The 13,228-nt window shown below is 43.1% G+C and overlaps 1 long non-coding RNA gene across 4 annotated transcripts in view; it reads right to left on the bottom strand.

Moving 5' to 3' along the window:
* Positions 1-13,228, bottom strand: part of LOC123283344 (uncharacterized) — a 68,430-nt gene that overhangs the window by 8,110 nt on the left and 47,092 nt on the right. For all 4 annotated transcript variants that reach the window (XR_011494514.1, XR_011494511.1, XR_011494512.1 and 1 more), the window contains exon 2: positions 4,176-4,275. This is a non-coding gene — a long non-coding RNA (uncharacterized lncRNA). The remainder of the gene's footprint in view (positions 1-4,175; positions 4,276-13,228) is intronic.

Below are 13,228 nucleotides of genomic sequence, written 5' to 3'. Positions count from 1 at the left end.
AACATGGCTTACTCTAAGAGAGAAATTAGGGTTAAAAAAAAAAAGAAGTCTATTATGATTTAACCTAGGTTATCTGGTGAGAATATCCACAGGAGATGATAGCTGCCTCTTTGCAAAAGAGATTCTTAGCCAGAGATCTCAGAATCCTATTCCCCCGGGGATCTCAGCCTATCCTGTAACACTGATCCCCTGATAACATTGTAATTAGAAGCAAAGCATCTTTTGAAAATGGTTAAATAATTGATTTGGTCCCATGACTTTGCAGAAACAATAAAAATCATAAATCTTAGGGCTGGCCCAGTGGCCGAGTGGTTAAGTTTGCGCGCTCTGCTGCAGGCGGCCCAGTGTTTCGTCAGTTCGAATGCTGGGTGCGGACATGGCACTGCTCATCAAACCACGCTGAGGCAGCGTCCCACATGCCACAACTAGAAGGACCCACAACTAAGAATATGCAACTATGTAGCAGGGGGCTTTGGGGAGAAAAAGGAAAAAAATAAAATCTTTAAAAAAAAAATTGTAAATCTTAAAGACTTTGCATGAGTCTTTTTTTTTCCTTTTTAAAGAACTGGTGAAGTCTAAGCCAAATTTTCACCAGCATTTCACTTGTAAAGGTGCATCCCACAGAGGGAGATTTTTCTTTACCTAAGTTGAATACCGTTAATATGCCACACAGCATTAGTTGGGTTGTGAATAGGTAAATAGAAAGGAGAGTGTTCTTACATATGCAGATTTTTAACATGACATTAAAAAAATAAATTTCCAAATAAATTCATTGGGTTTTCTCCTCTGTCTCACTGCCTTTTTTTTTTTTTTTTTTTTGAGGAAGATTAGCCCTGAGCTGACTACTGCCAATCCTCCTCTTTTTGCTGAGGAAGACTGGCCCTGAGCTAACATCCGTGCCCATCTTCCTCTACTTTCTATGTGGGACGCCTACCACAGCATGGCTTGCCAAGTGGTGCCATGTCTACACCCGGGATCCAAACAGTGAACCTTGGGCCACCAAAGCGGAACGTACGAACTTAACCGCTGCGCCACTGGGCCTGCCCCTGTTCTTATCCTCTTAATCTTTGGAGCAATATCTTATTTTTGGAGCGATCTAATGCCAAACTTAGTGAGTAGGACCCAGGTGTAGTGCCAGCTGTTCCCTCTTAGTAATTCTGCTGCTAGACCAGGGGTGTCAGAGCTGGGAATATGACAGTGATAGCAAGGGGCAGCTGAACATATGTCAGTAGCTCCAGAGGAATCCTTTATTCAGCCTCCCCCACAAGCTGAGTAAGAGCAGCTGCAGTGGTATAGAGAAGTGAGTGAAGGCTAAGAGGTAACAAGAGGAAGGCTTTTTAAAAATGCAGATTTGTTTTGAAGAGATAGATCATTTAAATTTCTTCAGCTTTCTGAAAGGAATTATTAATCCCCATTCCCTTCTCGACATCACTGTTACCACTCTTGGTTGACTGTGGGGTGGTTGATCCGGAAAACCTTCAATGCCTTCCAACCCTCTGAGTCGACAGTTCTCTACTCTGCTTTCGTATTTCTTGCTTCTTTCTTTCTATGGTGTCTCTTTATTGGGATCTGAGGTTCAGAGAATAATGTAAGGATAGACCTGGGAGCAGGGATGACTCACATGACAGCTTAACTGTATTGCTATGGTTCAGTTATCTCTTTTTCTGGTGGAAAAAACCTGGAAGAGTTGGTTCCAGGTCCACAGAGAGGTTGCTTGTTATTAGGTATTAATCACCATTGGAAGCAGAAGCCATATTTCAAAATAGCTGAGTGTTATTTTATTAACAACCATAATGATGATGAACTAAGTAATTTGATAAGTACTTAAAGATAAAATCATAGAACCTGCTCTTCAGGGGCTCACAAATCCAAAGTGATAGCCCTAGGTCCCTACAGTTTAATAATAATCACCACTGCCTGGTCTTGAGTACCTAGGTGCTGGGTACAGTGCTGAACACGTGGCATTCATCAAGTTATTTAATCCTCATAACATCCCAATGAGGCAGGGACTATTGTCATTCCCACTTCACAGATGAGGAAGTGGAAGCATAAAGATTAAATGATTTACCAAGATAGCTCAACTCAGATTGAGATTGAAATATGCTTGAAGGCACCTTACTAGATTGCCTTCGCAAGTCCCTTTTCAGAATCTATTTGATGACTCAAGATTGACTGCGAGAGGAGTGAGGTCCCCAGATTCATCTCACTCCTGTTATATCACTCGTTTTGAGGATTCACGCTTGGACCTGCTCCCATGAGCCTTTTCTTGCTGTGTCACCTGAGATCCAACCTGCTTTAACCTGTCTGTTCTCTTACCTGTCTGAACCTGCAGATGCCCACACTGAGGGATCTTTGGCCTTTGGCTCCTCCCTCTCTTACCCCATCTCCACCAATCCATCCACAACCCTAACTGCATCAAGCCTTCTCAGCAATGGTGGTGTTACCCCCAACTAACTGCGCATTCCCCTGATCTTTGGGGCTCCTACCTGTGCTGTTTGTTCCCTTCCTAAATCAAACGAGTGGCTGAGTCAAGGAGCATAAAGTTCCTTCAAGACACGAAATCTTGCTCTCTGGAATCTTGTCCTCCAATCCAAGGCATGGTGTCTTCTTTTCAAGTACTTTCTGCCCGTAGCAACAGTCCAATAAAAACCTTCCTCAGACTCTATGCTAATTTGGAATTTAAAACCACTAGCTTTGGGAGACTACACAAAGTATTCATGTAACTAGGATTTGAGGATAGAAGAGGACGCAACTGTTTCCACATCACAAATGCTAATATGGTTATTATAAGTCATATAATCAATTTTCACTTTCTCCATAAATACTTTTTAGCCCAGTTTGAGGATTACAATTATCTGAAAATAATAAAATATTAAAAATTATAATTCAGACTTTTAATTTTTTTAGGCTAACTTCCCCGTTCAGCCAGTCCCCTCACCTTGCCCTCCCCACTCCCTCCAGGCATCCAAAATGGCACAGTCTATATGAATAGGGCCATGTATCCTGTGAGTACTCAGTAAATATTAACTAACTGACTGTCTAAATGAATTAATCTATTAGCCTCTGGTATAAGTGCTTTTTCTGTCTCAAATTAAAATCATTTCCTCTCCTTTTACTAACATGAGCATTCATGCATTCAGTTCAAACGGTTGTTTACTTAGGGCTGTTACAGTCTCCACAAATGCACTACCTGGTAACGGTGTAAGACAACACGAGAACAAGTGCTCACTTGAGGGCCACAGCAATGGGGAAATGGAAAGGACATGGGCCTTGACCATGGCAGACCTGGGTTCAAAGGCTGCCATATCTGTGAAACTGGAGTACTGACACCTGATCATAGGGTCATTGATAACAGCTAACGTTTTGGGAGTGGTTGGGTGCTGTGTGCATTTACCTCTTCGATCCTCCTTGATATCTTACAGAGGAAAGAAGTGGGACTTGGAGGGTTGGAAGGACTTACCCAGTCTCCCAGCTAGTGGTAGGCACTACTGGAATTTGAACACATTCTTAACTCTTTCTTACATTACCTTGTTTGTGGGAGTGGCCTTGAGGATTAAACTCCTGTCAAGTTCCCCTCACAATACGTGCTCAATGTTAGTTTCCTTTACCCCTTGACGGGAGAGAAGGACTCAAGGTTCCAGGCATGGAAATTGGTCCTGTTACTTTAACGCTGGAGAGAGATGAGGGTTCCTTCTCTTGGGACAATGGTCCATTTGGCCCCCAGACCCATTGTTGGCCAAGAAAGGATGAAGGAATCAGGGTTCCGCCTCCTTCCCCATGAGGGGATTTGGATGTGCAGAAGGGAATGGAACTGCAGTCAGGTCAACCCTCAGCCACTCTGGAAGGACTGCAGTTAAATCATGAAGACAATCCTCCTTCGGTCAGTACATCTACTCTTATGCTTTTGTCTTTCCTGCTTGCAGTGTGGTTCAGTTTCATCTTACATTCATATTAATGTTCTTTTACTTTTGAAGAGTGTTCTCCTTGTTTCTACTCAAAAAGGGAAGAAGGGGATTTGTCTCCACCCAGGCTGGCTCAAGGAGAGGACTGAAGTGCCCTTTGGGTTAGGTGTGGTGGTGGCAGCCAGAGAACTGGGGGAACCAGGAGGAACTGGGTAGATGGAGAGGGGAGAAGGTGGGAGGAGAGTTGGAAAGCTGGGATGACTCATCTCTTACCACAGAGGACTCAGCACCAGCTCTTCCCAGAAGTCTTTTTCAATCCCCCACAAAAGGCAGTCAGTGCTCCAGGAGGTCAGGAATGGAGGTGTCCTAATGCCTTGGAGTAGAAGGAAAAGACTGAGTGGAGGCAGGGTAGTATAGAAAGAAAGACATTACAAGGTTTTGGAGCCAAGGACACCAACTGTGAGATTTGAACCAGTTACTTAACCCCTCTGAGTGTCCCCGTGTATACTGGTGGTGATATACAGACCTCTCAGGGAAGCTGGGACAACCCAATGAAATTGTGTTCATAAAGGGCCTGGCAGAGCAGGTGACTGCTGAGTGTCTGGGGAAAGTTGCAGCACTCAGGCTGTAGTCCCCATAAGTGGTAGAATTTGGCTTTTGCTGAATCCTACTGAAAATATGGTTGCACTATTCTCACCCTCCCAAGAAAATGTGTGATGATGATAATGCTAACAGCCACTAAAGGTAACCAAAGTTAGTTCATTTGGGAAAGAAAAAGGAGCTGCGAAAGAACTCCATTATTAGGGAGGGCAAAAATGGAAAGGAACATTTTCAAAGGAAAAAAATACGTTGTAAATCTAGAAAAAAAATCCGGAGTACCTCAAAGCAGGTCTAAATTTGACCTTAAAAAAAAAGTCCAGGTGTCTGAGGTGGGAAAAAATTTTGCTGACTGTTCAAGTAAGATGTTTATAATAGAAATAGAAAAGAGATTTTTAAAGAAAATGATGGTGAAAGTAAGGTAAATAAAAGGAAATCCCACATACGACTCCTAACATCTTTTTAATCGTGGTAAAACACACACAACATAAAATTTACGATCTTAACCATTTTTAAGTGTGCAGTTCAGTCATATTAAGCACATTCACATTGTTGTACAACCATCACCACCATGCATCTCCAAACTCTTCATCTTGCAAACTGAAACTTTGTGCCCAGTAAACAATAATTCCGCATTTGTCCCTCCCCCAGCCCTGGGCAACCACCATTCTTTCTATCTCTACGAATTTGACTACTTCAGGGACCTCATATAGTGGAATCATAACCTGTCTTTTGTGACTGGCTTATTTCACTTAGCATAATGGACTCCCCACTTCTAAACTATGTATACTCCAAAGCCTTTTGCAAAGTGATTTAAATAAAATAAAAATTCAGATCCTACCAGACTGGCATGAAACAATGCCAATTTCCACATGGAAGAAGAATGAAGATGGCTCTTTTCAGGACTGGAGGAGGGAGTGGATGCAGATGAAATGTGGACCCAATGAAACCCTAAATGCAGTTTTGGGGGCCATGGACTTTTGTCCTTTTCTTGAACTTCTTTGTGTCGCCACAACATGAGTTCAGTATTCACAGCATTTCCATTTATTTTTTTTTTTTTATTGCTTTTTCTCCCCAAATGCCCCCAGTACAAAGTTGTACATTTTAGTTGTGGCATGTGGGACGCCGCCTCAACATGACCTGATGAGTGGTGCCATGTCCGCGCCCAGGATCTGAACTGGCAAAACCCTGGGCCACCAAAGCAGAGCACGCCAACTTAACCACTCGGCTACAAGGCCGGCCGCCCATTTATGTTTTATGTAGGGTCCATCCCACTATTACTGCCTCCCAGGATGTTCACTATAGCTCATAATAAACAAGCAGATGATCAGTTCGATAGTTCTTGTTTACTTAGAACATGCCATGTACCATAAACAGTCAACAGTTCAAAGTGGATAGTTTTAAAGAGGAAATTATAGTGGGCAACATAGACACTTCCTATCATCTCTGCTCCTTTCTTTCTCAGATTATGAAGCAGCTGTGGAGTTTGGGTGAGTTGAATCTTCCTTCAGCTCTTGGAGTGAACTTTGGTTCGTTTAAGTGGATCAGTAAAACCCATCACACCAGCCACAATGATTGGTTTGGGAATAGATTCATGCCTAAATTCCAACTAATGAGACATGTCCACTGGAGGTGAGCTAGGAAGGACAAAGTCTCAGACAACCTACGCTGAGAGAATTAACAGTCTTAGTCTGAAGGCAACGCTATGGACATCAGAGTCCTTGATGACATGGTTCAGGCTCTGGATCAACTATTCCTGAGGCCCACCCTAATTTGCCTCCAATCTCTGGGCCAACAAATGCCTTTTATTGTTTAAGCTCCTTGAGTCGGGTCTTTTGTTACTTACAACTGAAATTATCCTAACTAATCACTATGGACTGAATTGTGTCCCCTCTGAATGCATTTGTTCAAACTTTAACCCCCAATGTGATGCTATTTGGAGACTGGGCCTTTGGGAGGTAATAAGGTTTACAAGAGGTCTTGAGGGCTGAGCTCCCATGATAGCATTAGCAGCCTTCTAAGAAGAGAGAGCAAAGAGCCTCTCTCTGCCATATGAGGACTTGGTGAGAAGGCACCTGTCTGCAAGCCAGGAAGAGAGCCTCACCAGAACCTGACATGGCAGCCCTCTTCCTCTGAAGTGAATCACAAGCAAGCTGCCTTTGGGGGTCTCTGAGGGCGGCAACACCACCTAAATGAACGAAGACCATGAAGAAGAACAAGGATGAGGAGGCGGCAGAGGAAAGGAGAGGTGAGAGGCAGCATGGTGAAGAGCGAGTTCTTCTCACTTGTTTCCACCAGAAGAGCAGAGAGCGATGAAAGCACACCATCAGAAGGTCTGCGCGCACGGACAGAAAGGGTCCGCATTAGTGCCAATATCTTTGAAATCTTTTATTTTATAGTAAAATATCATGCAAATTCTGCATTCTACTTCAAAATGTGCCTTTATACTTTTTATATCAAAATGTTTCCCTAAAAATCTTTGAGAAACACCATTGTATCTCAAATCTTTGAAATAATCTCCTGGCCCCTGCCTATTCTGGCATGCATACACTCCAATGCGAAGTAGCACCAGTGCATCAGAGAGAGTGCTAGACTTGGAGTTTTAAAATCTAGGTTCTTTTTGGGATTCCATCACTTCCTTAGCCGTGTGACCATATGAGAACGCAGGGGTTTCAGATTTGGATGAACGCTCCATGAGTTTATTTCAAAATGCCTATTTTTATTTCAGCATGTGTTACTTGAGACTTTTAAAACATAACAAATAGCTTCCATTAAATAATTAAATGTCTTTTTGTTGTGGAATTCTAAAGGGTTTAGCACTGTGTACACGCACTGCATTTAAGCTTTTAGGAATTTATGTTACCACTTTGGTGCTTTCAGTTTGCTTGAAAGCAGGCCCTCTTGGGTGAAAGGCCCAGTTGGTGTTTAAAAGCTGTCAATTTGCCTTCCTCTGCTCTTTAGGCAACTAGACTTCCTGCTGAGTGGAGTGTGTTTGTTTAGTTTTGGTCGTGTCCCATTGTGCCACAAGAAGCTATACACCAACAAGATGTAATGATTAAATATTTTTGGAATTTCTTATTCTATGTTTTCTTTTTTCTGGATTTCTTTGGGGCCTACTGTTTGTTTCTATGTTCTGAGCTTTCCTTGCAAATGAATTCTTGCATTTAAGCAACAGTCACTGAGGAAGGGGCTGTGAGATGGGTAACATTTCAGAGAAAACCCACTGTGGAGAGTGACATAGGGGTTGGGGTGGCCTGTAGGGGGAGGTGGGTACAGAGCAGATTACAGACACCTGGCTCTCCCTAAAAGCAGTGGGTAGATGGTTCTAGTAATAAGGGGACTCTCCCTTGCTACTTTCCTCCTTCTCTTCAATTTTTCCTCCCTCCCTTTGCATCCCTTTCTTCTTTCCTTTCCCCTTTGTGTTACTCTCCTGTCCCTTTTTTCTAATTTCTCTTCCTTCTCCTACTTTTTCTTGTCCCCCTCCTTGTTTCACCCCCATCCTTCTTTTCTGTCCAATCTCCCATTCTCTGCCCTCTCCGTGAAAACAATTTTCCACTTATGGCATCACACTGCATTTCCTAAAGTGTGTTCCACCAAGGGCTAGATCCATGAGATGTGTTATGGAAAATAAAAAAGTTAGGGGTGGGGCTGGATCTGTGGTTAATTAAGCTCAGGAAACACTGCATCCCATATATGTGCCCCCTCCCCTGCCCCCATCATTGGCATTTTACAGGATTGCTGCGAAGAAACTGGTCTAACTGGCTTATCCCACTCTTCCCAAAACCTCCTTGACCTCAGTGTCTTTCCTCTCCAAATAAGTGAATCTCATTGTGAACACATTCTGGGAAACCCCGTGGTAGAGTGTCCTGTCTTGGCTCACCTTGGGGCTTCAGAGCGCTGACTTCATCCAGCCATGCCTGGTGTCAAGGTGTCTTCTCACTTGCCAGAGCCTTTCTCAAGGCCATCTCGCCAGGGTCTCCTTTTACGTCTGTCCCCTTCACTGGCCAACATTGCACCCACCCACCGCTCAGACTTGCAAAATTTCTACACTGCTCGCCTCTCCTGTTAAATGTTTAAGGTTGGTTGCTCTTTATTTTTTTACTAACAAATTGTCAAAGATCGTTTTTGAAGAATAACACACAGCGTGGCAGAGGTACAAGCAGGGGAACGTTTTGATTCCCTGATGGTGGCAATGTAAGTTGGTATAATCATTCTGGAGGGCAATTTGACAACATATAGCCAAAGTCTTAAAATTCTACTTTTGGGACTTTATCCTAAGAAAATAATTAAGGATATAAGCAGAGATTTAACTACAAAGATGTTTTACAGGAGTGTTGTTTATAATAGCAAAAACTGGGAAACAGCCCTAACATCCAGTAGTGGGAGACTGGTTGAGCACACTGTGGCATATTCATATGATGGGGTATTATGTAGCCCCCTTACGTGTAGAGTTTCAGGAGAGTATTTACTAACATAAAATAAATGCCAAAAATTGATTTTGTGTAGAAAATATACATATGTACAGTGTGAGTCCATTTTTGTAAAATCAACATTCACTTTGTGTGATATATACATATAAATATGTAAAAGCTGGAAAGAGCAGTCATCAAAATTCAGCAGTAATTCTCTTACTGGATAATGGAATTTCAGCAGCTTCTTATCTATCTGTGTTTTCTGGTTTTTATATAAAAAGCATGTACTTTCTGTATACTGAAAAGAAACACTAAGTTAGAAGAATTAACAAAAATGGTTGGCGATCCTATGTAAGCTTTGTTACCATTTGAACTCCTAGCTTACTCCAAATAGGGTCCTGTCAACAGCAACTGGGACTTTTCTGTCTCTTGGGGGGTAAGTGCTCCATGAGGAAGGTCAAAAGAATGTCAGCCTTCCTTCTGCTCTCTGAGGAAATCTAGATACAGGGCCAGCTTCTATGTTGTGATACTGCAATTTACTGGGGAAAAAAAAAAAAGATCAACACACCCTACCATCTATTTATTTAATATTAAAAATAATATTTCACTGAGTTTGGCTGGCGTCAGCTGGAGCAGTTACTCATACAGGAATTCAAACAAAAGCAGCATTGGCCCTGGGCCAGTGGGCTGGTGCTGGGTGGTCCACGTCCATCCTTAGCTTGGAGTAGCTCCTAGGCTGCTTTCAGACCTGCTTTGGGTTGGGAAGATGATGTATTCATTTATTTATTAGAAATGTTTTAACAGGAAATGCTAATAGTTTGCATGTAGGGAGAACTGCCCTGGAGACAGCTGGAGGAACCCAGCAGACGTGGCGGGGAGGGGATTGCTGCTCTTGGCCTTGGAGTCGGATCAGGGCCTGTTGTAAGAGTCTACACTGGGGCCCAGCATATCGACTTAGCCCAAAAGATCCTGGTTGCTTTGCTCCCGGACAGAAGAGGAGGGAGCAGGGCCATTCTTACAGCTGCCCTGTTTCCCTTCTCTGTTGCCATTTGTTTCTGAGGGACCTAAAAGTGTGTTTTTGATGTAGCTGTAAATGCAGATTTTGGCTCTGCTAGGAATGAATAGGCCTGTGTACACAAATGTCCAGGTGGGAGTGTGTGAGTTGAGGTGTAAGCAAGCACACGTGTAACTCGAACCCAAGTTTAGTGTGACTGTGGGCTGGAATCATGTGTGAGTCCAGGGGTCATATGTGCACATCCTTTCTGCGTATGAGGAGGAGTGAAAGACAAGTGTTTGCAGGGGATTTTAGGCATGTCCTCAAGCTCCAGGGTGCATTCCAATGCTGGATCATATTCATGGGTAATTTTGTGGAGCCTAGAGAGAAAACGAAACACAGAGGGGAGCATAAATCAAACACAAATGGATGTGTATGAGAGGAACATGAGCAGGTTTGTGTATTTTTAAAAATCCTCTTCTAGCTGTTTTGGAAAGCTGCAGAATGTTACTCACGGGAGGAGGCCCAGTTACAGTGCCGTGGGGAATGGGGTCCAATGTCTGACCTAGTCTGGCACGACAAAAGGGCTGTTCCTGTGTTTCCAGATAACAATGGAGGTGAAGCCTGACCCTGGAAACCAGTCAAGATTCTCAGAGATAAACTCTTGGGCAGCAAGAACACTGTCAATGAAAAGAAACTGACCTTTCGCCTTCTGGAGTCACAGAATTCCCACAAATGCTGTGTCCTCATCAGCTCTGGCAGGCCTCGCCACCACAGCCCCAGACTTTGACGCCACTTCATAAACAGCAGAGAGGGGCCTGCTGGAGTCTCTGAGGAGCAGACTGTGCGAAGTCGGGGCATCTCCACCTCCAGCACCTCAAAATACAGGATGCCCCCCCATCCTCCATTTTCTTCTGGAGGTTACCCTTCCCTCCAGGCTCACAAAGTTATAAGAGAGTCCCTCGAAGGGTTTTCCTCCGACAGTGTGGTCTGGTCTGGTCTGCCGCTGCTGGAGGTACCTCAAGTGAGCCTTTTAACCAGGCAGAAATGTAGCGTTCTAAAATCTGAACCAAGAGCCTTTGGATGGATTGCACAGCCATAGAAGGAGAGACAGGAAGAGTCGGAGCAGGGGTAGCAGAGGGCTTGGGCTAGGATGAGGAGGAGTGGGGTGAGAGAAGACGAGGGAGAGGAGATCATGTTTATGACAGTGAGAGGTAAGTAGGAGTTTGGAAATTCATTAAATTTCTTGTTTAAGGTCACAAAATTAATTAATCTCTTTGAGCCCCGGGTTCCTCAGCAAAACGAGAATGTTAGATTTTCTGATTTTTAAATCCAGTAAACTAGAACTTTATTCCCTAACAACTGCTTTCCATACAACCCTAAAAACCATCAGGCATCACATAAGCCACAAGGTTTTCAACTTGGCTCCACAGGGAATCAGTGGGAAGCTGTCAAGAATGTTAATGCATGAATCCCACCTCCAGAGATTTTGATGGAATGGTCTGGGTGAGGCCTGGACACCAGGATTTCTCTCTTCTTTCCTAAATTCTCTTGTCAATTCCTATCCTGAAATGTAAGTATTTTCTAAAGTTCTGTCCTTAACGCTCACCTTTCTCTATGTTTTCTTTATATTTCTTTTCTTATGCACTTCCACATCTTCAACTATCACTTCTGTGGGATGATACCCAAATCCGTCTAAATCCCTGATCTCTTTATCCAGCTTCCTTTTGTCTACCTACACCTGGAATGATGCTGTAGCTCTAATATATGTACTGTTCCAAACTCAACATCTTCCCAAGCTCTTCCATCCTTGGCTTCCCTATTTCTGTAATGATACACCCTCCATTATTCTATCACCAAGGCTCAAAACCTTACTGTTATCTTTGATGACTTAAAAAACGTATTAACATAAGAGTGTTAATACATAACCTCTCTGCCACAACGTAAATCTCTCTACCACCGTCCATGGAGAAGATATTGTCTTTGACAGCTTTGCTCAGCCTACCTTCTAAGGAGAGTTCTGCCTCTTTCAGGATGGTCCCTGGGCTTCGTGATTCAAAATCAGGAGCATGGATAAACAGAGACAAGACTGAAAAGGCAGAAGGAAAGGAGGAGGGGAACAAAAGATGAGGGCCTCATGCCCTAAGGCTGCTGAGAGAGTTTCAGGACAGAAGAAATGGAAAAGGGGAGGTTAAGAGAAGGAGAAGCTCCAGAGCTGGCAAGATGTAAGAATTACTGAGGAGAGGAAAGGGAAGTTTAGGAATTGTTCCTAAAGCTTATGAATTGCATGCTTTTTGATGTTCTTGGAGACTGGCAAGCAAAATTTTGATTTCATTTTAAAATAGCGTTGGTTGCTAGACTGTTTTTTCAGTTCATCATTGCTTTGAGACTGGGCCATATGAATTCCAGCATATATTTGGGTTATACATGACACCCTCATTTGCCACATCTAAACAATTGCCAAACCTTGTGATTTTTTCCCCTTCCAGCATTATCACTCTCTACTGCCCAGCAACACCATACACACCAGCTAGACCTTCCCATACCTCAAACTTTTTTCTTTGTACTTTGGCTCATTCTCTTTCCTACACTCGGAATCTACCTGTTTCCTACCGCCCATTTCCATTGTTTTGAGGTCTTTCTATGCTTAGAGCTCAGTTCAGATTCTCCCTTCTCAAGGAGACCTTCTCTGTTGATGCTCTGCACATTCGATATTCCTTTCTGCCCTTGCACATGCAATTCTAGAAACAGCAATGATGATGATGATGGTACCAATAACTAACATCATATTGAGCTCATTATATCCAGACACTGTTCTAAGTGCTTTGAACATATTATTTCATTTAATTCTTGCAACAACCCTATGAAGTAGTACTGTAGGAACTAAGAAATGAAGAGGAAGTCACTTCCCCAAGTTTACGCAACTATAATTGTCACAGACAGGATTGGAATCCAGGCCCCACAGTCTGTAGTGTTTCTACAGTGCACTTACATTTTAATACTTCGATGCATGCCTGAATATATCTTTGCCTTTCCTTCACATCGACAGGCAGTTTTCATTTGTTACTGCTTCACATTTTGCACCTCCCCCCATTCAACGCTATCAAATAAATGCTTGTGCTTCACTATCGTCAGATTTACATAGTCACTTAACAGTTCCCACTGGTATCCAAACAGAAGACATCCGCATGTGCCTGATCAGGATTCTGCTTACAGAGATCCACTTTAGGTTGAAGTCTTCAGGGACACTTAATCTAAGAGCAGGGAGCCTATGTTTATAAATCTTACCTTTGAGTTTCATCTTCTTCCTTATAATGTCTTTG

The sequence above is a fragment of the Equus asinus genome, chromosome 2 (genome assembly GCF_041296235.1).
Source record: "Equus asinus isolate D_3611 breed Donkey chromosome 2, EquAss-T2T_v2, whole genome shotgun sequence".
NCBI lineage: Eukaryota > Metazoa > Chordata > Mammalia > Perissodactyla > Equidae > Equus > Equus asinus.
The sequence above is the reverse complement of the archived record's forward strand: the minus strand, read 5'-3'. Positions and strand labels throughout refer to the sequence as shown.